Below are 27,354 nucleotides of genomic sequence, written 5' to 3'. Positions count from 1 at the left end.
AAGCCTTCCTTCTAAAGTTTTCTTTAAAACCTTACTTAAAACTTCTTTCCTTAGACTTGCTCTGTCCCATGTTTTCTCTTAGCTATTCTTTAGCATAATCTCGCAAAGTCTTTCCCCCCAGACTTGCACTGTTTCTTTAGCTTTCTTAAAGCTTGGGTGCTCAGACTTGCAAACAACAACAGCTAGTGCCAAAAATCTGCACATGCATAAGTCTTAAAGTCTGGGTCCTTAGACTTGCATTGTCCCACATTCTCTTTAACTTTTCTTTTTTTTTTTTTTTTCATTTTTCTTTTATTATTCATATGTGCATACAAGGCTTGGTTCATTTCTCCCCCCTGCCCCCTCTTTAACTTTTCTTTAGCTTAGCGTTCCTAAAGCTATGTATAAAGTTCTCAGTGCAGACTTGCATTGTACCATGTTCTCTCTTTAGCTTTCTTAAAGTTTTGACCCTCAGGCTTGCTAGCAATTCCCCTTTAGCAATTCTTTTCCCTTCAACAATCGCTTCCCTTCCAAAAGCCTCCCACACCAAAAAGCCTTGCCCATCAGAAAGCCAAAGCAAAAAGCCCCAAAGCAAAGGCAAAAACCCCAAAACAAAAGCCTGGCATCCTCCTTCAGTGAGTCTTTTATACCCACTGGTAAACAGGGTGGAACAGTGGTTCTCGGAAGAGGCGTGACATTGTAACAGGTGAAACCTGCATTCCTGCTTCTCTAAACATAAATAACTTAGAAGCACCTGTTCTGCATTTCCCTCTTTAGTGGCTGGGGCTGTGCCTATCTCAGTCTACAGGTAATCTTAGGAAAAACAGTTGAATTGCATCTTGCCTTGCTTATGTCTGGTTCTGATAGGCTTCTCATAATCTGCTCTCCATATGAATAATCACATACCATACATTTATTTTATTCTTCTAGTGATTGACTTTGAAAAAGGTTTCCTAGTTTTTCTTTTACCATACTATTTTAGACATATTCCAAATGAAGCTTGATTTGTAAAAGATTCTTTCATCTAAGTTACCAGTGACTTCCATGTTAATAAGCACCATGATCAATTCTTGGTCTTAATTATCAGCATTACTAGTATAATTTGTCACTCTCTCTATTTTCATGATTTTCTTTATTCAAATTTGGGAACACAATACTTTTTCTTTTTTCTACCTTGTTGACTGATCCTTTTTTATCGTTCCCTTTCTACTCAAACACTAAATGTTGGATAACACCAGAGCTCCGTTGTTGGATCACTTCTCATTTACAATTCACTTTCCTGGTGGTCTAATCCAGAGTCATCACTGTATGGTAACTATAAATTGATGAATCTCACATCTTTACCTCCAGTCTAGACCTCTTTCTGGCCTGACTCTAGACTCATATATCCAACTACTTGTTCAACAACTCTCTGGCATATCTAAAACACATGTCAAATCATATTCCTAAAACAGTGTTCCTGATCTCTCTCACACTTATCACTGTTCTGTCTGCCTTCCCAGGCTTGGCTGATCTCAGTTTTTCTCTTCCAGTTGCTTAAGCCCCAAACCTTAGTATCAACTATGACTCTTTACTTTCTTTTACTCCTCCTCCATATAGTTTGTCAGGAAATCATCTTAACCCTTTCTTTAAAATATTTTTAAAATCTGATCACAACTCATCATTTTCTCTACTTTAATCCAAGCCTTACGTAATTTATTTTCAACACAACAGCTAAATCAGCATTGCTTAAATATGTCAAATCATGCCCTTCTTTTGCCCACAACTCAAAACTCAGGACTGTGACTCCTGATGTCATTCCAGGTAGAAGTGTATATCATTACAATGGCTCACAAGGCCACATGCTATGCTATCTTTTGCCTCTAATCCCCTCTCCCATTTACTCACTCTGTTTCAGTGATACTGAGCTCCATACCATTCCTTGAACATGATAGGTGAGTTCTTACTTTACGACCTTTGTTATACTCCACCTCTAACCTGGAATTCTCTTTCCATGGGTATTTGTGGTGCTGGCTGTCTTTCCTACATTTTTCAACCTTTGCTCACACATTATCTTTTCAAAGAGGACTATTTTAACTACTGTACTGAGTGCTATATCATGCCTTTCCTTAGTAGTTCCATTCTCTCTTACCCAACTCTATGTTTTCTTTTGCTTCTGGTTATCACCATCTAATATACTATATGAGGAGCATATATCACATTTATTCTTTATAAATAAGTTAGTTTTCTGTAGGCTATTTCTGAACACTTAGTTTTCCTTTCACTGATTGGTTGATTCCAATTATATGTTTTGTTATTATAAACATCTTTGTCCATAAAGCTTTACCTGCTTGTGGGATTCATTTTCTAAAATGTATTCCTTGAGATGGGTTTACTGGGAAAAAGAAAAATTTAAAGATGCTGATAAATACTAATAAATTGCTTTCCAATCAGATTTTACTAATTTATGCTCCCACTAATGATGTAGTAATGTTTATTTCATTATATTTTCAATATAGAATTACCAGAAAATGTTATAAGCTAGGTATTAAACTACAATTTTGTGATATTAAATATAACTTCTTTTTTTACTTTTATGTACATCTCATGATCTTTTTCTTTTTATAAATCACCATACCTATGTTTTGCTTAATTACCTACAGTGTTCACTATTTTATTTTCTTCTCTATTTTTAATTAATTGTTTGAAATCAATATTTATTATATTTTTGTAATTGCACCAGAGCTATTGTAACTTTATTGTCACTAAGTGCTTAAATTTAAGGGATATAAACTTTTAGCAGCTTTAGTCATAGGAATTACAGAAAGAAGCAGATTTCCTTGGGAACTTTTAAATGTTTATTTTAAAAAATTCCATCTTTCAGTGCATGGAACTCTATACATATCTGTAAATGAAATCTTGAAAAAAGGGTTTGAAGTATTTGTAGTGAAGGTTGTTCTTAAGCAATATCTAATGTCCCTACAGAAATGTGGCAAAAGGGCAAATCAGGTGGAGCAAAGAAATAAACAGGTTTGATGTATGGATGAGTATGACTTAGAAATGAGCTTCCATTGATAAAATGTCAGCATCAATTGTACTTTTAAAATTTCTTTTTCTTCAAATACATTCTCTGGTACCAACTTTTAGTCAAGGAGAATGACATTGATTGTAGATAATTGAGACTGAACTTTTGGGGTGATTTTAAAGGTGACTTTAAATCTCCTCATATTTTCCTTGTTGGTATTTTAAAGATCTAACGATAATGATCTTACATTTGCAGCCAGGGCAAGCTAAAAGAATCTCCTATTACTGCAGAGACCCTGTCAGAGACAATTCATTCGATTGGATTCTTATAAATATATATATATATATATATATGTATATATACATATCTTCAGTTAAGATTGCCATATGTCTTCTTTTGCTTTATTACATTACATGTTCTAAAACCTTTACCCTCAAAGTGAACTTATACTGATGCTATGCAGGAATATCAAGCTTTTGCTGTGGAAGAGATGCCCCATTATCAGGTGTTAAATGTGGCTTCTGTTCTTCTATGTGCAGTGATATCACAAAACCGTGATGTGAGGATGAAGGATGTCTTTGAATCCAAAGAAAATTTAAGTAGGAAGAATGTAAGTACCCACATTGAACTTAAGCCAAAGTTACTAACATCCATCCTAATTGAACAAAATTGAAACTAACAACTACTTTCCCAAAATGTGAGTCATACACCTTTTCCTAGTGTCTTTCATTTTCTCTTTACTGATAGAGTCTTCGGACAAGAACCAGATTTTATCTAAACCAGCTATTACCAGCAAAACTGTTGTTCTTGAAAGATATGAAAATATAACCTACCAGTTACTTAAAAGGTTTCTAACATGTGAGGAAAACCATAATTTCTCTTTTGAATTCAAGACCCAAAACACCCTACTAAACTAAATGCACCCCCCCAAAAGTCCACTTCTACAATGTGGGATAGAGCTCAATTTTGTAGTGGTTGAGGTTATTTTTTCTCACACATAAATTGAAAAAAATAATATTCACTTGGTAAATCTATGGAAATATTAAAATGCAGAGTTTTGAATAATTTAGTTTTTAAAATGTGATCCTCATCTTGTACAAGAATAATAATATCCCTTTCAATGTAGTATGTTTTTTAAAATTCTTGTCCTCCTCCACTAAAAGATAAATACACTTTTCCATTTGAAGAGCAGCAGCATAGAGCACAAGCTGCTGGCACAAAACAGATGTTCAAATTACTGAATGGTGCTCATATGAGAGTATTTACTCACACCACTGTCTAGAAAGCTTTCAAGAAAGAAACACTATGCTTCCTGTTTCTTTTGAGATTTAGCATTTCTTCGATCCATTAGTCTCTATCTTTTTGTAAGACTATTTCCAACTCACACACCTGAATGTTCAAATATTTTATTTTTTCTTCTGTTGGAAGTAATCAACTCCCTATAATGAAATGTATTTGATTAACAATGAAGTTTATTACTCTCAAGAAATTATTTTTAATTTCAATGGCAGTTAAGAGCAATGAGTAAGAGAAGGACATGGTGAAGAACTTCTGTAATACCAGCACTGGAGAGACAGAGAATCAGGGGTTTGAGGTAAGCCTGAGCAACTAAGAGAGATCTTTTCCTTCTTCCACTCAAAAGAGGAGAAAGACAGAGAGGGAGAGAGAGAGAGAGAGAGAGAGAGAGAGAGAGAGAGAAAATGAATGAAGAAAAGAAGGAGGGAAGGAAAGAAGGAAGGAAGGAAGAAAGGAAGGAAGGAAAGAAAGAAAGACAAACAGTAAGGAAAGCAAGAAAAACCTTGCTAATATAGGGATACAAGAATTGATAGTTCAAACTAACTGTTAGGTAGCTATGTGTTCTCAGACAGAAGCAGAGTATTGTCCTGGATGTGCAAGCAAGCCAACCTGAATGGACAGTGAAGATGAGCTTCAGGGGAACATGTCTAAGCTCTGTGCTCTTCCCCTACTATGCAGGTTAGATTTCTAATGAGGAGAGGCAGCTTTGCAATCTATTCTAATATGGCTTATAGTCCACAGCAGTAGACAGAGATTAAGCGTGATATATTATACAGGCCCAGAGATAAAAAGAACATGTGTGAAAATTAAAGTGACAAGGTTACATGGATGGATAGCTTATTTATTAGAAGTTTTTACACTAGGTGGTTACATTGTGATAAGATTGGACAATTTGGCTTCAAGAAAGAAATCTCCAAACTTTTAACTCTCTCTCTCAAATCAAGAGTTTTCCTCTTCTTTTTTTGTCATTTTTCAAAGTTCAAAAAGTTTGGCAATTTACTTGGTACTGCACATTTCATGTAGGTATGCATGCATGGCCTGGGATTAGGATAGGCATCAGTCAGAAATGCTGCAATATTATAAAAAGTGCTGTTCTTGCAGAATTTCCAACCCAATTTAAACCTATTCATTCTTCATATCTTCTGAGAAATATTTGGTATCATGGGATTTCAAGCCCAATTTTCTGACTGAACAGGTTCAGATAATTTCTAAAGCATATATGATAAGCAACTTTAAAGTTATGCTCAAAATCTCTGACTCTCAATGTTCTTCCAAATCACAACAAATTGCTCTTGTGCATACTCTTTAATTGATGGTTAACTGGCTCTATGTAGATGGTTAATGCCACTCAGCAGTCTTCTGAATAAACTTTTCCAATTCTTTTTAAGTGTTGTGGACTCAAGGAATTACTAGTTAAATATTTATTAATGGTTTTATTGTTGGTTTATTACTACTTTAAGCATAATTGGGGTAGGGGGAATATTTGTCATAATAATCACACTAAGCATTCCATACATGCTAATGGCAAATGTAAATGACACCCATACTATGCAAGATTTTTTCACTTTCTTCAATATCACTTCCCTTTGTCTAGATTTCAACCAATAAACATTTACAAAATGTTTACTGTTGGTAAGTGGATTATATAAATCATAGCAACTAATTTATTTAGACTGAAAAAATACATATATATACACATAAACTGTCTCATGGTCAAACAAAAAGTAGAAACAATTACATCCATGTATACTTAAGCAAAAAGATGCAGCAGAATTTGTTATTTTTGTTGAGCTATTTAACTTCCAATCATCAACTGGGGCAAAAGGCCATCACCATGCATGAGAATTCAGAGCAGTTAAAATAGTACTGGCAAGTAATTTGCTTCTTAAAAATGTAAAATTGTAGAAACCATTATAAATTGTACTATAGTTGCCCAATATGAGTCAAAACTTCAGTTAGGCAAAATTAAAACAAAATGAAACTCAATAGCATATTTTATTCTAAAATTACCTTATGAAAAATAGTTTAATAACTGTTTCTAGAAATTTATTTAAAAAGCAGCTTGTGACTTCTGATTTTTAGGCTTCACATGTAAAGAATCTGGAAATGATCATTTCATATCAACATGTAAAAAAACTAGAAGAAATTGAAAAGTCAATCTTCTTAAATCTGTCAGAGAGGTGAAGTCACTAGGTAAACTGTTACCTTCAAAATTGGGGACACAGGTGAGTGGATATGGAAAATCACAACTACTCATGAAGATACCCCCAATGGTGCTGAAACTTCATGGGAACCAGCATGAAGGTAGGAAAACCTGAACAGTAACTGATGAATTGCCTGAGGTATAGAGTGGACCAGTCTTTACAGATGTCGCACTTACTATTACTTAACTTCCTTATAATAATAATGGCAATAATAACCTCAGTATTGCAAAGCATCCTCCATTGGCTTCGACAACATAACTCTTTGCCATTTCTCTTATCTTTCTGACTTACTATTGAACCTCTTTAGGATCTTGATTCTCTCACATTCTAAATATTCTTTCTAATGGTATTATTAACTTCTTCAGTTTCATTTGCTTCCTGTCTTCTCAGACATCTCTAATTCTGTACTTCCCCAACCAACTTTTTAAAACTTTTGCTTTTATGCTAAGGTAGAAACTTATTCATCATCCTAAGGTACATCTTAAGTGTCCATCAGGTCTCAAATAAACCTTCCCCAGATCCTTTGCAATAGTCTTGCATTAAGCCCTTGTCTTTTCCAGCCACAGGTATCAGAGCCCAGAATGTATCTAATAAATGGCTCAGCTTACACTTTTGTTAAAACAAATTCTCAACATTCAGTCACTTAAAACAGAAATAATTTATTCTCATGAATCATGGATGAGCTGTCTTTGCTGATGTTGGCTGGATTTGCTCATTATCTGGCAGTTGGTTGATCTAGATTGGGATAAGCTGAGACCATTTGACTCAGTTCTGTATAACTTTATTTCTCCTTCTAGCGCAAGCATGTAGCCCAGGCTTGGTGATTGTAGGTCTGTATTAGTAGAAGCTGCAACTCTAAAGGTATCTTGAATCCCAGGCTGGGAAGTACCATATCACTTATGCTTTGTTTTATTAATAAAGTTAAGACAGGTTGACTTGTACTCAAAGCCAAGGGTAGGCAAATATGTTCTGTCTCTTATGTCATGTGGCAAGGGGTATAAGGCAAGGATGAATGAAAAATTGGGACTAGTGATTAGAACTACAACACAGAGTCTAGCCTTGCCCCAATCCAATCTGTTCTTTTTAATTCTAAGAAATGTAAACAACTTGATCATGTCTATTCCTTGGTAAAAAAACAGTTGGTTGCTCTTTGAAAAAGATACAGCCTTCTTCACTGAAATATCAGACCTTTGGCTTATCAGAATTGTAGTGTTCATCTGTTGCTCTATTTGCCCAACAATTCTATTTTTCCTTAGATGATTACTTCTCTAGGATTCCATTGTGTCTATTGGAGGTACAGATTGGGTTTGGGATGTTGGGTAAACCTATTACATTATCCTTTCTTCTTTCCCATTGACAGAAAATTTTACAGTACAAGAGAAACAAATTTCTAGCCTCCTACTTCTTTTTTTATTTGCTGGAGTTATTGGCAGTTATTGGCCTCATGAGGAAAGCCTGTCAGCAGAATAAAGGCAACAGAGAGAGTTAAGAAATAGGGAATCATAGAATAAGCTCTAAAAACATCTTTTTCTTTTGATTCTAGATTCAGCCATGCTTACGCTCCTTTTCTTTACTAAAATCATTTAATTTACCTTCTATATTGCATGATCAAAAGTCCCTGGCCCACATACATATGAATATATATGGACTTGCCTTATCAGGTCATGAACCAACACCCTCATGAACCAAAAACCCTCAAGGGTTTTTTGTTTTTGTTTTTGTTTGGTAGTACTAGGGTTCAAACTTAGGGCCTTGCACTTGCTAGGCAGAAACTCTACCACCTGAGTCACAGTGCCAGCCTTTTTGGTTTTTTTTTTTTGAGATTAGGGTCTTGCTTTGTGCCTGGACCTGCCTGGACTGTGGCCCTCCTCACTGTGCTTCCCTGAGTAGCTGGGATAACAGGCATATGCCACAATGTCCAGCCATTGATTGATATGGAGCTAGGACAACTTTTGGCCCAAGCTGGCTTTGAACAGCTATCCTCCTCTCCCAAAAAATGTTTTATGCTCTGTCAATCTCATCGACACTAATTTTATTAAAGTTTCCAATGATTTTTTAAAAATTCCAAAGATTTACTGATTGCAATCTCTTAGCATGTCTTTTCCTTTCCTCCTATCTACAAAATTCTTAGTTGTTGTTCATGATCAAATTCAAAATCAACAACAATTTTTCTGCAGTCTTTCCTAATCCTTCAGACAAAATTAATCTGTGGGGGCTGAGCATTGGGTTCACACCTGTAATTCTTCTCAGGGTTGAAGCAAAGGATTGTAGAAGGATGGTAGTTTGAGGCCAGCCTGGGGAAAAAGTTAGTGAGACCATCTCAACCTATAAAAGCTGAACATGGTGTTACATGTCTATCTTCCCAGCTATGAAGGATGTGTAAATAGGAGGATCATGGTTCAAGGTGGTCAGGGCATAAAAGTGAGACCATGTTTTAAAAATACCTAAAACAAAAGGGAATGAGTATATGACTCAAGTGCTAAGGTACCTGCCTAGCAAGCTCAAAGCCTTAAGTTCAAAACTCCAGTACCGGTCCCCCTGCAAAAAAAATCTGTCCTGAATACTTTAGAAGGGGGTAAAGTGAAGGAAAAAAGAACTACATTCTTGTCTCATGTTTCATAACATGATATTATAGTGATTCTTTCTACCTATCAGTAAATATAGTCAATTTTATCTTCAAATATACCTAGCAACTGAAAAATTCATGTAAATTCCTTTTTAGAACAGTGGTTGAAGGCATCACCATCTTTCTCATTAATTGTTAGAGTAGTGTCTTAGAGGTCTCTCTGTGTCTGCCCTTCTCTGTTTTTCACATACTATGCCCCTGTAATTCCAGGTGGGATCATGTCATATTCTGTTCACAAATTTGACTGCAATTCTCAAATAAACTGGTCGGTATTGTAATTCTCCAGCCTCATCTCCTCCTGCTGTTCTTCAAGCTTAATCTGAACTTCATAAAGGATCTTTCTGTTTCTCACATGTGTGACACATGCTCCTGGTGCAAGGTCTTTATATTTATGTTCTTTCCTTGAATCCTCTTCCTGTAAGTATCAGCTGGGATTTTTTTCTCACCATCTTCAAGTCATTCTTAGAGTGTCATCTTCTCAACTAGGCCTGACCAATATATTTAAAAATTGAGACTCCATCCTCCTTCTCTGCATTATATTCTCAATAGAACTTATAAGTATATGACATGCCATATTTCTTCTCTCTCTCCCTTTTTTCTTTCTTCCTTTCCTTCCTTCCTCCCTTTTCTTCTCTTCCTTTTTTCATTTCTTCTTACTTTCTTTCTTCCCTCCTTCTCTCCCTCCCTTCCTTCTTTCCCTTTCTTTCCTTCCTTTTCTATCCTTCTTTTCTTTTCTTCTGTCCTTTTCTTTCCTTCTTTCCTTCCTTCCTTCCTTCCTTCCAGACAAAGCCTTGCTATGTTCCTCAGTCTGGCACTAGACTCCTACACTTAAGGAATACTCCTATCTCAGCTTCCTGAGTAACTTGACTACAGGCACATACCACCACACTTGGCTTCACAAATCTTATATATTTTGTTTTTTGCCATTTTTGTTAAGCTATAATCTCAATGATGTTACCCTTTTGTTTATGTTTTCTGGGGTGTCTATTGTGTTCAACGTTCTGTTTTCATTGCCTAGAATACTGCCTAGTATGGGAGGCTCTGACATAATGTGTATAGAATAAATGAGGAAAAGGACACATTTACTTCATGTGTGTCTCCCTATTGCACTGTGGTATGGAAGTCAGAGACCATATGTCATTTATCCTATCCTCATTAGACACCAGGGCACATAGTACATGTTCAGAGAATTGGGATTTTCATTTGTGACTTTTGGTTTTTAGTTTTTGCATTGTTTTAGTTTTGGTGCATGCAACCAGTGAATGTTAGGGCTGAGAATGGAAACTACATATTTAAAAGCCACGTCTCTCCTTGGCTGCCTTCTTGATATGACAATGAATCTCAGTCTCAGAAAAATCTGGTTGAAGAGGCTTGAGTGTTATCCTTTGACTTTTGAAAAATTCTATCTTAGCAAAAGTATATTTGATGCTTGATTCATATGCATGAACTGTGTGATCTGGTAGTAAAATATTACCATGCATATGGTGAAATTCAAACAAAACACAGATCATATTATTATACATAGCCTAGTTCTTTGCCATATTAATGATTATGTATCCTCTTTGGGAGATGAAAAATGTATTGTTGGCTGGCAGTGCCCCTAGCTCCAAAGACTGGATGAAAAGGCATACAAATCTCCTATTCTAGGAATTTTTTTCAAATTACCCTACTCCCTTTCCCAAGATTGCTTTGATTTGCTGATAGACATTTTTTCCAAGAAAATATTTTTCACATAGTAATTATCCTTATGAACTAAAAAGTTAAGATATGGAGAATTGCATACACACACACACACACACACACACACACACACACACACACAATCCAGCAAAGTGTAACTTTCTTGATGAGACTTTTTTCCATAGTTATCTCATGAGAAGCTTAATTTAATATTTATTTCTCTGTTTTATATTCTTGCTGTCTCTTGGGAGAATGTACTGCTGCTCACAGTACAGGTTTTCATAGTTTGATTTATCTGTCAGTTTTCTTCAGCATTTACCAAATAAACAATGTTTCATAGATTCATGCTGCATGGTAGAATACTCTAAATCTATCCCTATTTTTCATAAAATCTTAGAGAGCATATTTCTACAATTTTTTCCATTATGAAAATTATAAAAGTCAGAGAGTAAAGAAATATTCACTTTTCCCTTAGGATAATGGACTGGACAATAATAGAGTTTTCAAGATCATCCAGCATTCTTTTCAAGAATCCTTGTGTCATTGTAAGGATAGTAATATTACTGTTACTACTACAATCATTAACATTATCTCTGGTATATTATTCATCATTATTGAGCGGCTGTATCTATTTATCTTGCTTAATTCTCAAAACTCTCCTCTGAAGCAAGTAATATTTATTTACCCTGTTTTATGGATAAGAAATTGAGACTAAGATCCATTGAATGTTTCTAAGATCAAAGTTAGTAAGGCTGGTATTAGGATTTCAACACTGGCTTATTGCTTTTTCTCTAAATGCATAGCATGAAACTCATGACATTACTGCAAAATCTGAAATCTAAATAACTGAGTTCTTCCAGACTTTTAATGACTGACTATATTTGAGCAATGTATTAAATAATGTAAATGGACTCAATGCGCCATGTCATAATTTTTCCTTTTATTAAACTATTTTAGAAAAAATAGAGAAAAACATGAAAAGGTTATAGTTGATAATAGTATTCTATATTTTTTCAATTATAATAAGTTAAAGCAATTCAATGAGTTTTCTGAGGAGAAAATATTCATTTGAAATCTAAACTATGTAGAATACAATATGAACTGCTAGCTTTGTAAATTAATAAATGACTTTGTTTTCAAGAAAATTTAATCATGAGTTAGTTCAAGGTTGGAGATACTTCTTGAATTGGATCTGAAGGTGATTGAGTAGGGAAAAAGAATAAAATCTTTTGAGACCCTTTTCATCACAAGCATATATCTTATATGTCCAATTTCCTCAAAGCAGCCCTTTGAAACATGCATTTTCTTCTAGTTTTACAAATGAAGAAATTGATGCTCAGAGAGATAAAATACTTAACTAAGTTCTCTCAACCAGGTAGCTGCAGAGCCAAGATGTGGCAAGATCACCTTGATGTTAGTTTACCCAGTTCTCTTGGACTATGTTGTTAAGTGTTGAGTCTATGAAGAACAAGAAGGAGTATGGCATATATTAAAGTAAAAGAGGTCTCTACAAGGCATAGGTCTCATATACCCTTGAAGGCTATTGAGTTTGACTTTACTGCAATGAATGGAAGGTACTGAGGCTTTTTTTTTTTTTTTTTTTTTTTTTGATATAACTGGAGTTTGAACTCTGGGCCTCTCACTAGCTACGTAGGTGCTCTACCACTTGAGTCACTCTGCTACTGGAGATTTTCAGTTAGATACTCTACACAATCTAACTAACTTATTAACAGTATCACTGTGCTATCTTAAGAATAGGATATATAAGCACTGAAACATAAGACTAATTGGTAACTATTATAATAATCCATGCAGAGAATATATTTCAAAACCTATATTGTAGATAGACAGACCCAACAGGATTTTGTTAATGGATTAGATGAATCATCACCATATCATGCTCTGCAAAATGTTATGTGTCTTTTCTGCCATGTTCTTCACTCTACATAAGGACATGCTTTCTTGCTAGATTTATATTTTAGAAAGAACACTAAGGAAAAAAATGTGAAGAAAGTATGGCTAGTTGCATGGAGAGCAGCTGAAGTCTCTTGCAATGATCCTAGTGATATAAATCATGATGGTTCGAACAAGGAGAGAGGTAAAGGAGATGAAGATCATTATACAGAATTAGGATGTGAACGAGTCACTGATTGGTAATAAAGCATGAAAGAGAGGAATGTTAATAGCTTTCTGACTTGACAGTATGGGTGATGATGCCATTCTAAGATGAAGAAATACAAGAGAAGGGGATAGGTTGAATGTGGAAGATGGGAGAGTATAATACAAATTCAGCTTTGAATATACCAAATTTAGGATTCATATGAGAAATTCTGGTGATTTTTAGGGCAGAGTGGGTTACATTAGTGTGAGCTCAGAAGAGAGTTCAGGGATGAGGTTGAAGAATCAAGCTTATTAGTGGACAATTAAAACTACAAGAATAGCTGAGGACATTTAAACAGAATATTTGGAATGAGAAGTGAAAAGGGTTTATGAGAGGAACACTTCCAGTTAAAGAGTAGGTTGAGGAAAAGGAGGCTAAGTAGTAAGATAAAAAACTGGCTAGAAGGATGAGGGGCAAAATTATGAAAGTGGAGAGAGAAGGTAAGAGGATGAGAGTGTGGTCAACAGTATCAAATGTTGATAAAGGTCACAGTAAATCAAGAATTGAAAATAATCCAGACTATTTAGCAACATAGAACTAGCTGCGACTTTGTGAATTTTAGTAGTAAGGGAGGGAGAATATAACTGCAGTTTGCCTGTTGGACCTGTCCATTAGACAAGGATCTTCTAAAGTACCATGCTGAGTTCTTAAATCTTTGTTCATTTCCCACCACTTCCCCACCTCATGGTATATCTGATTATAGAGATTTTTTTTTTTTTGCATTCTTACATCTTTATTTTTTAAAATTTTATCGTTTTTACAATTTACTCACATGTGTATACATTGTCTAAATTGCAATGATAAATCATTGACTATGTGATGTTTGTATGTCTCTTACAAATTATTATCTTTAATTAATTTTCACTGAGAATCTTAAGAAAATTTGAATTTATAGTATCTTGAATTGCATTTGTCATTTCCTGCTTAATCATAGATATTTCATCTTATTTTTAGTGTCACTAAGAATTGCTATCTTTTGTTGCTAATCACTATGGAGTCAAAAAGTGTCAGTTATTTGTGACTTGTACAATCTATTTTGATCACTACACAACTTACAGTTAGGGAATGTCACATTCCACAGTGTGCTATGTTGGATGACAATATCATTTTACACTGAATTCCAAATTCTTTCCACTCCACCACTAATATATCTGGATGTGAATGCCCTAATTTGTGAGCCACATAACTCCTTTGTTCTCTTGCAATAGATGTCATATTAAACTGTCCTTCATACCCCCAAAGACAGTGTTCTTTCCTATAAAGCACCCTATTATACCCGTTTGCAGTGTAGGGCTTTTGTAGTCTCACTCAGAACTCCATTCATCTCCTCTTTATAAAGGCCTCTTTGTAACATGCACATTAGCAGAACTCCCGAAATCTCAGGTTCTGTGGAAGAACTCTAAAGATAAGTAATGTGAAATGTTTATATATATACACATATGTGTAAATATAAGTAACTGACTGACCAATTCAGGATGTTGCTCTGTTTACGATAATGCCAATGACATGAAGAATTTTTGTGCCTATTTTCATTTCCTTGGTTTGATTACAGTGACTCTTTTCGCCTTTCTTAAAAATATTTAGCTACTTACTATATTTTCACCTTACTATGCTTTCACCTTTGACCTCACTTTTTCAACGCAAGAAACTTATGAATATGCAGAGACCAGAAATTTCCATAATGTACTTTATATCAAATAAAACGTTTGTGTCGAATATGAGGATTTTTGAATTTCAGAGTTTCCGATTCTATCTATATAATATTTGAAAGATTAAATATAATTTTGAAAATAACATTATTTTTGCTTTATTTTTTCTGATACTTAACATCTCATAAGTCTTTGTCATTTTTTCTATGTTACAAGAAAGAAGGAAAGAAGAGTAACAGAAGGAAGAAGGAAGGAAAGAAGGAAGAAGAGAAGGGAAAGGAGGAAGGAAAAAATCATAGTGGAAGAAAGTTAGAGCAGAGACTGTATTAAGCTGTGGCAAATGGTATTCACCTTTTCTAGTCCCTATGTTTTATAATGAAGATAGTTCATTGAAACAATGATGCATACTTCAAGGGGTCCCTGGAGAGCAGTAAATCCTGTTTGGAGAGATTCATGAATATGTGCATTAGCGCAGTCCAACTGGAACTTGCCCTTAAAAAAAGCAAACCACAAGAGAAGCTGATCAGGTTCTGCTTATGTATATAATCAGAAGGTTATCATATTATCTCTCTCTCTATGGGAAAAGCAGACGTGTATTTTTCTGCCAACTTAAATGAAAAATGCCAAAGGAAACAATTCCCACCTCTGTGATGTTCATTACGTGAAACCCACATACAGATCTGTTAATACTGGGTAAAAAGAAGAGAAAATAAATACACATTCAACTTTTACATAGACTTTTTTGGCATAAGATGAATCAGAATATACCTTCAAAATGTGTATTTCTGCCGTAACTTGCTGAACATCACTAACAAAACTGCACTAAGAGATTGCAGAAATGAGAGAAATATTTCAGGCAAAGCTCAGAAAAAGGCACAAAAAACTGTGCCTTCAAGATGAATGAGGGACACATGGCAGATCATGCAATACTAGTTTATTTAAAGTACAAAGAATTCCATGAAAAATATTTCTAACCAGCAGTTGGTGCCCAGGTTTCAAGAAGAGCAGGCTACCACTAGGCTAGTGACAGTGGTAAAGAGCATCTAGGTATACTTGCAGATTTATCTTAAAAAGTTTAGCTCTTGAAAACTTCAAATAAAATTGAGGATGTGAAAAAGAAGAAAACTCCAAACCTTGATATCCTGTAGAAATAATAGAGAGAAACAGTCCACACCTAAAGTCTGACTGAAAGTTGTTAAATTGTCATTTTGTGTGATGTGCCAAATAGAAATACCATTAGCAAATGTGAATAATTGCTATAGAAAATATGAAGGTTTTTTCCCCCCTAGTTTTGGGGAAAATGGTGAAGAAAGACCTTGCATAATTCTTTAAAGATTGTTATACTTACTGTTAAGTTTTGTGCTCTGAGTTTATCTCTGTAAGTATCAGCAGCCATGTTGTACAATTATAGAGACTCCTCAAAAACAGAATTATAACATCAAAAACTTACTGAAATCCTGCCTGGAAATTTCATTTTTAACATGTCAGTTAGTCATTACTTAGGCATCTGTTAATGAATTGCCCAGAAATTGTTTCAATCCATCATTTGTAGTCACCATGTTCATGGAGGAAACAATGTTTAGATTTGTACTTTACATTCTCAAACTTCTAGATTCAAAGCTTCTGAACATGATAAGCTCTCCAATCATTGGATGTTCTGCACCATTTTTCGTGTGTAAGGTAGGGCCAAAAGAAGGCTGTAAATTTGAGAGGGTACGATGTTATAGTCAGACATGTAAGTTATTTCTAACTGTTCACCAGAAGTCATATTCATGGCTTGGAAAATTAGTACTTTGCCAAGCTGCAAGGAAGAAAGCATTTTATTTAGTAATAGCTCAAATAATGCAGTAAAAATATCTCTGTGTGCATTTGAACTGGCCTTGGTGGCCTGATTCAGTGCTTTGCCCATTTTCTTGGCTTTTTGAGCTTCACACATACAAAAAGAAATTGTACAAAACACTTAGCACCATTTTTTCATAGCTGATAATGGGCTTTCACTGGACAAAAGCAAAAAAAAAATATTTGGAAAGGTAGATAGGTTTTGAGAAAAGCTAGAAAACTCTCATACATTTTTGACTCAGTTTTCTACCTCTGAGCTGTATGTTTTGATTCCAGCTACTAGAATCTCTGAATGAGTTAGACTTCCTGTGTTAAACACTGAAAATGATCCCATCCATACTGATCCACAAAAACAAATTTTCATATGGAATAGTCTTAAAAGGAAGATTGCTATTTACTGACAGTTTTTTCTGCCTATGCATACAACATCTATGTTCCTTTCTACCAAACTACCTTAGAATTTACATGTGCAGCACAGAAAATGTGACTTTGAGCTCTTTGTGCAAATAAGTCACGGCATAAAGATTTTATAAGTTTTATCTTGGGCAAAAAGGCAGTTTTCACCAGCAACATCTCCATCTGTTTACTGAAAACAGAACTAGTTGTGAATTGTGGCCTCTGCGTGTACCTGGGGTGTGTGTGTGTGTGTGTGTGTGTGTGTGCGCGCGCGCGCGCGCGCACGCGCGCGTGTGTGTAGGCGACATGGCAGTGAGGGAGTAGAGGTCAAAGGGTAAATTCCAATCGCTGTGACATATTTTTATGAGCTGAATCATACCCAGCTTTTAGCCTTGAAAGGGGAAGAGGCTCTTAGAAAGGGAAGTAACATGAATGGGCAAGTCAGGAAAATCCTCAAGTAGTGCTCTTCCAAATTAGCAGTTAATTGTTCCCCAACCTGCCATAGTCATCCATTTGAATTTTATTTTATTGCCGCAGGACTTGAAAAGAACCTTTTTTTTTTTCTTTTACGCGAATCCTAGTAAAATTTGGGTTGCAAAATATGAAGTTATCTTGGAGAATTTACCTTCCTTTTCTGCTTGTTGAAGGAGGTGAGGGGTGAGGCATCCTTGAAAATCAGAAAGGAGGAGGAGACTATGTGGGAGTTTGTTCCCAGCTCTAGGCTGACAAAGCATTGCCGCAGCACGAAGGAAAATGCTAACCAGAGCCGGGAGAAAAGACAGGAGGGGCCCAGGAGCCAAGCTTTGTTAGAAACCCTAACTACTCCACCCTAGCCTGCCCTCCCTGCACCCTCGCTCTCCACTAAATGTGCACACCGTTTCTGCTTTTTACGAGGAGAGGTGTTGCAGGAAAAGGAAAAAAAAAGGAGGGGGGGAATGGGAGTGGGAGAGAGAGAGGGGAAAAAAAAAAAAAGCTGATGCAAAAATCAGGGAAGAAACGGCTGAAGGGTCAGGGGCAACAGTCGAGGCAGAAGCAGCTGCGGTGCCGGCCCAACACCAGCCATCAGGGTCCCAGTGGCCGCCGTGGTGACAACCCGAGTGGCAACAGCTGCGTGGAGGCTTCGCTTCTCCCCCGCGCCCTCCGCGCGCACCGGGTCAGGATGCAGAGTCCCTGTCGCTCTCTCTTCTGAGCAAGCAAATTCTTCTCATTCTTTCACTCTCTCTTCTCAGCGTCAGCTGACCGCAGCTCCCGCCCCCGCTTTGGGGTTTGGCAAGCCTGTCCCCCTCCCGCCACGCACGCCAAGGACTCCAGGTTTGTCCTAGAAAGTCTCTCTCGCTTCAAGAAGGAAGCTCCCCAGCCTGCTAGACCTGGGCCTCTTCCCCTGTCTCCATGTTGATTCATCAGGCAGCCGTGGTGAGAGGGCCCGCGCTTAAACAGGACCTTCATTCTCAAAGTTGATAGGGACAAAGCAAGACAGAACTTGAGATGGTGACCAGTGTCTAAGGCTTGCAAAGAAGGCGGACAAATTAGGCAATTTCAGTATTAACAGAGACAGCATTATGACCTTTTTTCTTGTAAAAGGAACATAAATGTAGCTACAGATTGAGTGAAGTTATAGGCCATAAAAGGGCAAGAGAGGAAAGGGAAGAGATAATAGGCGCTGTCCATTTGAGCCTGTTACACTTACTGTTTCAAATGTATTCCCACAGTGCGAGTGGCAAATACACAGTTTACCGGCCATAATAAATGAGGAAAGGAGTAAGGACAAGTGTTAGGGATGCTGCAGTGCATTTAAACTGGTGACAATTGCTGTTTATTTGCTTTTCGTTTATGAAAATTATACAGGGCAAGGTTATATGTGAGGCAAACGTCTTTATATTATTTTTTTCTCAGATTTTTGGAAGTCAGGGTTACAGGAAGCATTCAACTTTATTTTCCTTATTTAGATAAATGAAAAAATCGACAAACCTTTTTTTTTTTAAAGTATAGATTTCTACAGAGAAATTTAATACTCTGGAAAAAAACAAACTACATTTTTTTGGCATTTATATCTGTCCTTTTGTCCTTCATTAATCCTATCCCCTCAGACAATAAATCCTGTCCAAAAGTTTATGATAATTCACATCTATGAACTTTAGCTCTGCCATGCAATTATGTTTCTTGGGCATTTAAGCACTGACAGCTTTAGACACTTTGTTCACTTGTTAGAGAATTAAATAGATTTATTTTTTGTCTTCCATTCTTGTTTTAAGTATAAACTCCATAAGGTCAAATCTGGGAATTTCTCCATAGTCTGGAAACCTCCACACATACACTATTAGCCTTAAAAAGGTATATTTTTGATTGGACTGAAAATGCCAAACTTCAGTTTTTCAGTTTGTGCACATGTGGTAATTGGCTTTAGCTAGATGAAAAAATGATTTATGGGGGGGGGGCAGGTTGAAGGAACTTAGTGCTTTAATTTCAAAGAGATATATAATATAAAATGAATAACGTATTTTGAAATTTTAGTAGGCATTATACTTTATCTTTTGCTTATTTGCAACAGAGTGGAACATCTACAAGATTACTTTTGTCTCATAGTGTGATCAAGTTACTCATTTATATTAGGAAAACAGCCACGCCACATTCAAATACAACTTGTTTTAAATACATATAAGCAACGTTTTGAAGCACTTCACAAAAATTTGAAGAGAATTTTCTTTAAAACAATTGAAAATTAACTCTCAAGTTATTTCTATACTCTTTATTAGTGTAAGATTAAAGGAAATTTAATAAGATATGAGATTAAGTGAAACTTCAACATTTTATTAAGAATATTCTTTAAGTAATTTTTAAAAATGGAAGAAGGATAAAGTGTTTATAATTATGGGGTGATACATGTAAACAGAATTTTTGTGTCTGATTTTATTCAGATATTTATGTTTTTATTCTGTGCTTTAAAGATTTTTGAGGATTTATTCAGGTTTCAATTAGCATGCATATTGAGTTTTATTCTTTATTGGCTATTTCTATCAGAGAAAAAAATTAAAGATTTATTCATTCATAGATTGATAATAATTTGTTTTATCATATCACTAATGTTTTCTAGACACCAACGTTGTATAAATGTGATATTACTGTATTTTTATAAAATAATATAAAACAGAAAGGTGATTCTCATAATAAAAACATCCCTTTTACCACATGTAGTCATTTAAAATATAAACTACAATTGTATTTTATTTTATAGTCAAACAAAAGCTCTCTGTATGAAGATGCATGTTTCTTGGGCTTTGTCTAAATTCAAAGTGCCCTCTACTGTCAAAAAGGTGTACTACTCAGAAACAGGAAAATGACAAGGCTGAAATCAAAATCTCCAGAAGTGAGAGACAGATGGAATAAAACTACAGTAGGTAATGGCATTGTGGGTCAGCTCTGAGGCGATTCAGTGTGGCAAGTTCCGCGGGTAAATAGTTATGCTCCCCTTCCATGTTAAATGTTACATTAAAGTTACTCCCAACTTTACAATTGTTGCTAAACTCTTTTCTTAGCTTTGCCTTTAAAATTGAAATTTTACTTTGGTTTCATTGTGTGCTTTGCTATAATGATCTGAATGCATTTACCCTGATGCCACGGTAAAACTTTAAAACTACACATGCCCTGATGTGTTTACTCTTGAGGAATATGATTTTAGAGGATTTGTCCCTGATGTATTTCTACATTTGATCATTCTCCTTTTTACTGTGAATTATATACCTTAAAAAAAGAAATTATTTGTCATTATTGTGACAAAAATAAAGCTAACTTATCAGTTTATTCAGGGTGGGAAAAGAGATTTTTTTTAAAAGCCCCTTAAAAAAGTGCTTGCCCATTTGAATAGTTCACTCTTAAGAAGATATTGAAGCATTACAAAGACAATGTTGAGTATGATCTGTACATTTTGGCATTACCATTTTTCAGTAAAATTCAGTGACCTAATGAAAAGTTTGTCATAAGAAATTCAGACTTCCATAATTTCAAGTTGTATTTCATAATGTACTGGAGAGCAATGAAACTTGAGGTTGGCTATAGATACAGCTGAAAAAGTTTAGAAATGTTTACTATGTTTTATTAAAAGCAATAGGTGGCATGAAAAGCCATTAAAAAGAGAGAGTTCTGATTGAATTGATACTTTTTATAGTAAAGTCAATAATTTGAAGTCAAATGAGAGAGGTACTGCCATAAATTGAGGTCTGAGAAAGCTTATATTCTGTTAAGAGTCCAACATATATAACAAGTCTTGGTAAATAGTTTCATGAAATATTTAGTCTGTATTTTAAGGAAAAAGCAAAATAAATATTTAAATATTTGAAAGAGGATTTTGCATAAAAATTCAAGAGCTGGGTTGGTGGAGTGGTTCAAGTGGTAGAGAGCCTCCCTTGCAACATGAGGCCCTGAGTTCAAAGCCTAGTACTGCCCCCCCCCAAAAAAATCAAGGACTACAGATTTTATTTTAAATAAATTGATCAGATTTTCAGTTTCATCAGCAGCTAGGGACTTAAGACCTGGCTATTGGTGGAGAAGGCAGAGAGCTAAGTACAGCTTCCACTAGCCAGATCTCAGTACAGCCTTTCTTGCTATCTTTTCTCTGAATCTCTTAGCTTCTCTGATTGACGTCTAGCTTTACCACAGCCCAGATGGATGCCCTCGTCCTCTGTGAGGGAGAACATTCAACTAGCATTCTACATAACTGGCTATATATATGCTAACAGCCAAATGAGCAACTAAACAAATAAGCATAAAAAAGACCATCTTAAGCGAAGTTAGGCTCAGAAGGCCCAAAATTGCATGTGCTTCCTCATATGCAGATATAGACCTAAGACAAATGCAGTGATATTATTGGACATGGGTCACACTCTAACAGGAGAACGCGCATGGGAGGAATAGGTACAGGAAAGGAGAGCTAAAACTTGAATGTGGCTGATGTGCTCACTGTACAGGAGCGAGTATAGTAATCTTACACTGGCAGAGGCCACCATGGGAAGGTGACCAGGAAGCAGTGAAAAGATCTGGTAGGTATGAACCAGTGTGGGTTGTAATATACAAGTGCATGGAAGCAATGCTAAGAATCTCTCTGTATAGCTGTCTTTATCTCAAGTCAGCAAAAACTCTGTGTCTTTCTTACTACCTTTCATGTTTCTTCTTCAACAAACTCAGAGAGTAAGAGCATGGAACAGGATCTCCCCAGAAGCTGGGGGATGGGAGCTGGGCTGAGGGGAATGGGGGGCTAGGGGGGTGGGGTGGGGGGTGGGGGGGTGAGGGGGTAGGGGGGTGGGTGGAAAGGGTAGGGAGTGTATACACACTCACATGTGTAAAATGTAAAAAAGATAAAGTAAAATTAAATAAATAAATAAATAAAAGGCTTTGGAGTCAGTTCTGGGTGACCTGCCTCCTCCTGGCCTGTGATTTTTTTGCACCAATGAAAAAAAAAAAAGACAAAAGAAAGAGGCAAGATTTATCTCAAATCAAAGATTCTTTGGTGGTGGAATTTAGGGGCAATTTGGAGAAGAATAAATCTGTAAGATAAAATGTCATTGCAGTATTTAAATTTTGGCCCTGCTGGTACAAATAACATGCCAGTCTTTTTAATTTGGGTGAAAATCCAGCATATCTAGTATATCTGTCTCCTCTGGGTATTTCTAGTACTTTAGGGCAAATGTACTACCACCAGTAGAGTATATGCTGTAACCTAATTTTTCTAGATTAGTACTCAGTTATTTTTAACTCCTTGGAAAAGAACTGCATTTGAAATATTAATCCTTAATTCTATAAAAAAGAACCCAAATTTTAAATTCTAATGCGCATGTTTAGAGGGCAACTACATGCACTGTGCTTATATTTCTTTTGCTTTTCAGAATCAATTCTTTTCTAAATTCAATTTAAAATAATCTAATTTCTAATTAATCTAATCTATTTAATAGTAGACCCTTGTTCTCGGACATAAATACTCTTCTTCACTATGTGTCTGTTTAGCAAAACTTTAAATCAAAGAGCTTACATGTTTCTAGCCAATGATGTGCTAAGGTGGCTCTTGGGGGCCTTTTCTATTATGAATATCAATTTTGAGGTATGTGATACAAAGATAAACACAACCATGGGCTTTCTGATGGATTGGTGTTTATTTCTTAAAACCTGTACACGGCTGCATTTTTAGAACCTGCTCATCTAGTTTCTGTAGACTGCATAACATTCTTCCAATGCATTTTATTTCTGTTTAAGGTAGCTGATCAGTTTCTTTTATTTGCAGCCAAATCAATCTAATTGATACATGTCTTTCCAAAAGTTCATTTTCCTTTCATTATATGGAAGCTTTGTTTGGTAGAGTCCTTGCTTGCCCAAAGCCACATGGCATGCTTGAGCCAGAGAATGGGATACAGTCCCAAGTCCCATGCTGGCTGAGGCATTACAGTGAAGTCCTTCAGTTCCCATGTTCTTCTGGGTTTTCAAGACAGCTTTGTTGATATAATTCCTGTCTTCTTCCTCCTTATAAGCCAATACTGTAACACTAATTTGTATACAAACATAAAAATAATGTGCACAGTGTGGATCAAATAATTTTAGGAAATGAAATACTGAGATGAAATAAAATATTTACTGTATATCTAGCTATCAAGTATTAGATGGTTTAATGCAAGAAACATATTGCCTAGAGAAAGAGAAATTCAGCGCTTTTAAAGTAGAGAGGGTATGCTTGAATTCTGTATGTTTATGATAGCTGCATAAATAACAAATGTCTGTTTACAATTTGAAGATATTCAGATTGAAATCCCTTTTTTCTTATGAGAATTGTTGCAGATAGAAGAAAGTATAAGTTGTGGAAAACTGCCTTTCTTTAAAACATCAACAGTAACAAAGCATGACATAAGCATTTAATAAAGGAATTGTAGACTTCCTTCATTCCTGGGAACCAAAAGAAAAGTCTCAAGGGAGAGATCATTAAATCTTCTTCCTCAGTATTAACTCGGACAACAGCTCAGGAGACACCTCTGATGGCGCAAGGCATTTATTAGACGCATGCTTGGAAATCTCTGTTTTTCAAAAATCACTCCTACAGAAAACAACAGGATATTTACTGAGCATTTCTGGAAACTGTATAAAACTGAAGAGATTCAATTCATTAGAAATATCATAAATTATAAATGTTAAAGGCTGAAAAAGGGTAAGTTGTGGAGGAAAATATAAATTATATATGAGAGGTATAATGTAACTATCAGAGATTGCTTGGTATATATTACTTTATTTTATGCATTTTGAAATATGGCAATTTACCACAGTATTATTCTATGCCTCACTTACTTTATAGAGGAAAAACAAAAAATCGGAAGGCCCAAAGTGTGTTCTTTTCTTATTGTTATTTTTAAATTTTTTACATTATTAGTTAACATTCTGATATTCATATCATTAACTAAATTTATGATTTTTTCAATAGCTATGAATTCCAATTACATTTTTCATCTATGAAGGATTACTAGTAAAACCATGATTTTTCTCACAAACCTTTATTTTTTTCTTGACCTTTCAATTTATATTTATTTCAATTGTTTCAGAGATAATAAGTATAATATACTTCTTTTGTATTCTAATTAAGATTTAATAAGTATTTTCATAGTCAAAGTTTCATTTGCTTCTTTTAAAGGCTCTCCTTTATAATCTCTTTCCTTTTTAATGGTGATTTGTTTGACTTCTTCAAAATGAGGTTTAGTGTTTAGCCCAAGATAACCCACATATTAGGAAATTAACATAGGTTTACAGCTCAGATCTTGAGAACCTCAGTTTGATACCCATTTTTTCTCTTACCCATTAATTTTTTAACAAGTATTTGTTGAGTACATACTTATATCTGATAATCTTCTAGGCACTGGTCATGACTGCCTTCCATCTGCAGCAGATTTTCCTTGCCCTGGTAAGTCAGTCTCATTTATTAGGGTGGTTTGCTTTTCAGACCACTGCCTCAGGGGATCAATTGAGACTACACTTCAGACAACCATAAGTCTGGAAGTTATGATGGTTCAACTTACATTTTATTAACCTTATGATGATGGAAAAATGATACACATTCAGTGTAGACCATACTTTGAATATTCAATTTTGATCTTTTCTCAAGCTAGCAATTTATGGTATGATGATCTGTCATGATATTGAACACAATGATAAGCGCAAACAGCCTAGATTATAGTGTCCTGTTTTGCTAAGCTATGATCTCCCATAGGTTGTATATATTAAATGCATTTTGACTTGTGAAATTTTCAACTTATGATGGGTTTATGGGGCTAGCACTTGTACTTGCTTATAACTAATTTCCATGGAAGATCTTTTTTGTTTTTTTCAGTTTTCATTGTTTTGTTTATACTAAGTACATCCACCATCTTCACCCTCCTTCACCTTGTCTGTTTACCCTTGCTCCTTCTCCTGGAACTCACCCCCAGATATGACCTGTTTTACCTTCCTGCCTTTCATTTTTTAAAGTGTATATTGATTGTTCAAGGGCATTTCACCCTGGTATTTCACACATGTATATTTCATAATTTAATCAGATTAACCCCCTTTATTATTTACTTTCTCTGTCACCCTGATCCCCTATTATTCAACAGCTTACAGTGCATTTCATTATACTATCTTTATGCCCAGACTGAACACTTTAGACTTGAGTCAAAAAAAATGACTTCATATTTGGATCCACTTTTGTGCCAACCACTTTTACACACCTGATCCAGCACTGCTTGTATAGCCCCTTCCACTATCTTCTTTCTCCTCCTGATTCAAACCATACCAACTCTAGCCTATCTAGGAAGGGAGTTCTCAAGATAGAGCCAGACCATATGTAAATCTGAATTCTGAACATCAAGAAATACCAACTTCATAATTATTAACTTTTTTCTTTTCTTTTTACTTTCTTCTTTGCACCTTCCTGCTTCAAGGGGGTAGATTTTCTTCCAGTCACCCTTTCATTTCCTTTTTTGCTCTAATCCTTCCTTTTACTAACTTCTTCTGTTTATTATATCATTTATATGTGACATTGCACAAGTCACTTAACCTCAATAAGGCTGGTTTTGTTAGCTTGATAGATAGAAATAACTTTATTTAAAAGTGGTTATTTAAAAGAGCTCAACTCTATTCCTTTCACATAGTGGTATGATTGGTTAGTAGCTTGTAAACATTGGTTTATAAAATGTAAACTAGAGTATTTGTGGATAAACATACAGACAAATTTTAAGTTATTTAATTTCTTTCTCATATCTTGAAAATATCAATAACCAAGCAGCAAGTTGAATGCTTTTTCTCCATCTTCAGCTCTAAATCAGTGGGCCCTATGCTGCCCTATTTCCAATTTTATCACTTATTAGATTTTACCCTTTTCACTAAATTCTTACTCTATTCTAATAACCACTTATGTCTCTGACTAAGCTTCAAACTCATACATGGTATCTACATGACATCTCCACTTGGATATTTAATGAGTATCCTACACTTGGATGCCCAAATAGAAATCCTCAATACTTCCTTTGAGGCTACTCCTTTTAAAATTTCTTTAGCTTAATTATGTAGACCAAATATCTTAGATTTTTTTCTCATCCATTAATCTAATCTATTAGTGAGTCCTGTCAGCTTAGACTTCAAAGCATACCACTCCAGTGCTACAAAACTCATCTACTCCACAATGCTGTTACTTCTGGAATACTCCTAGCTGGTATCTAGCTTTTACTAGTCTATTCCTCAGAGATCAGACAAAATGATCTGAAAACCTTTTCAATGCTTCTTTTTACACTCAATAATAACTGAAGTTCTTATGATGACTTACAAGGTTCTGGCTACTGAATGGACAATCAAAATTAATGTGAAAAAAACTTCTAGTTACTTCTCTTATTTCTGATCACTTTTCCATTTTTTACTGACCTTTTTTATGGTTCCTCAAAACCATTCCACTGGGAATCATTGTTCTGCTTGGAATGGACTTTGTCCAGGTATCAGACATTTAAGTTTCTGCCCAAATATCACTGACATAACAAAATGTATTCTGGCTATCCTATTTCATTTACTCAGATATTTGCCTTTGTCCTGTTTGCTTCAATCCTGATAGTTCACATTTCTCTCTGTTACTGTAATCCAGTATCATAAGAGAGAATCATATTACATCTTGCTAGTCTGGGAAAAGATAAAAATTCAAAATTTGAAATACATTTTCTACTGAATATATATTTATTACATTTGCACAACCATAAAGTTGAGAAATTATAAGTTGAACTGTAATTCAGGGACCATCTGTGTAACACACATACACATACACACACACACACACACACACACACACACACACACACACACACACACTTGTAATATAGGAACAACTAGGCTGTGTGATATCAAGAATACACAAGGCCTGCTTGTACTTCATGACAGTAAGAGTAGGAGGATGTTTTTTCTTATGTTGCAGTGCATATTTAAGATTTTAGGGGAAAGTACTCATTTTTTTGCTTAGGAATGCATCAGACTCTGGCAAA

General features: G+C 35.3%; 1 protein-coding gene across 1 annotated transcript in view; it reads left to right on the top strand.

Moving 5' to 3' along the window:
• Positions 1-5,156, top strand: part of Fign (fidgetin, microtubule severing factor) — a 376,464-nt gene extending 371,308 nt beyond the window's left edge. Inside the window, exons 3-4 of the transcript XR_012447224.1 lie at positions 3,523-3,593; positions 4,495-5,156. The gene's annotated coding sequence lies outside the window, so the exon portion shown is untranslated. The remainder of the gene's footprint in view (positions 1-3,522; positions 3,594-4,494) is intronic.
• The last annotated feature ends 22,198 nt before the right edge of the window (positions 5,157-27,354 follow it).

Source organism: Castor canadensis, chromosome 4 (assembly GCF_047511655.1).
Source record: "Castor canadensis chromosome 4, mCasCan1.hap1v2, whole genome shotgun sequence".
Classification (NCBI taxonomy): domain Eukaryota; kingdom Metazoa; phylum Chordata; class Mammalia; order Rodentia; family Castoridae; genus Castor; species Castor canadensis.
This window is presented reverse-complemented; position numbering and strand designations above follow the sequence as displayed.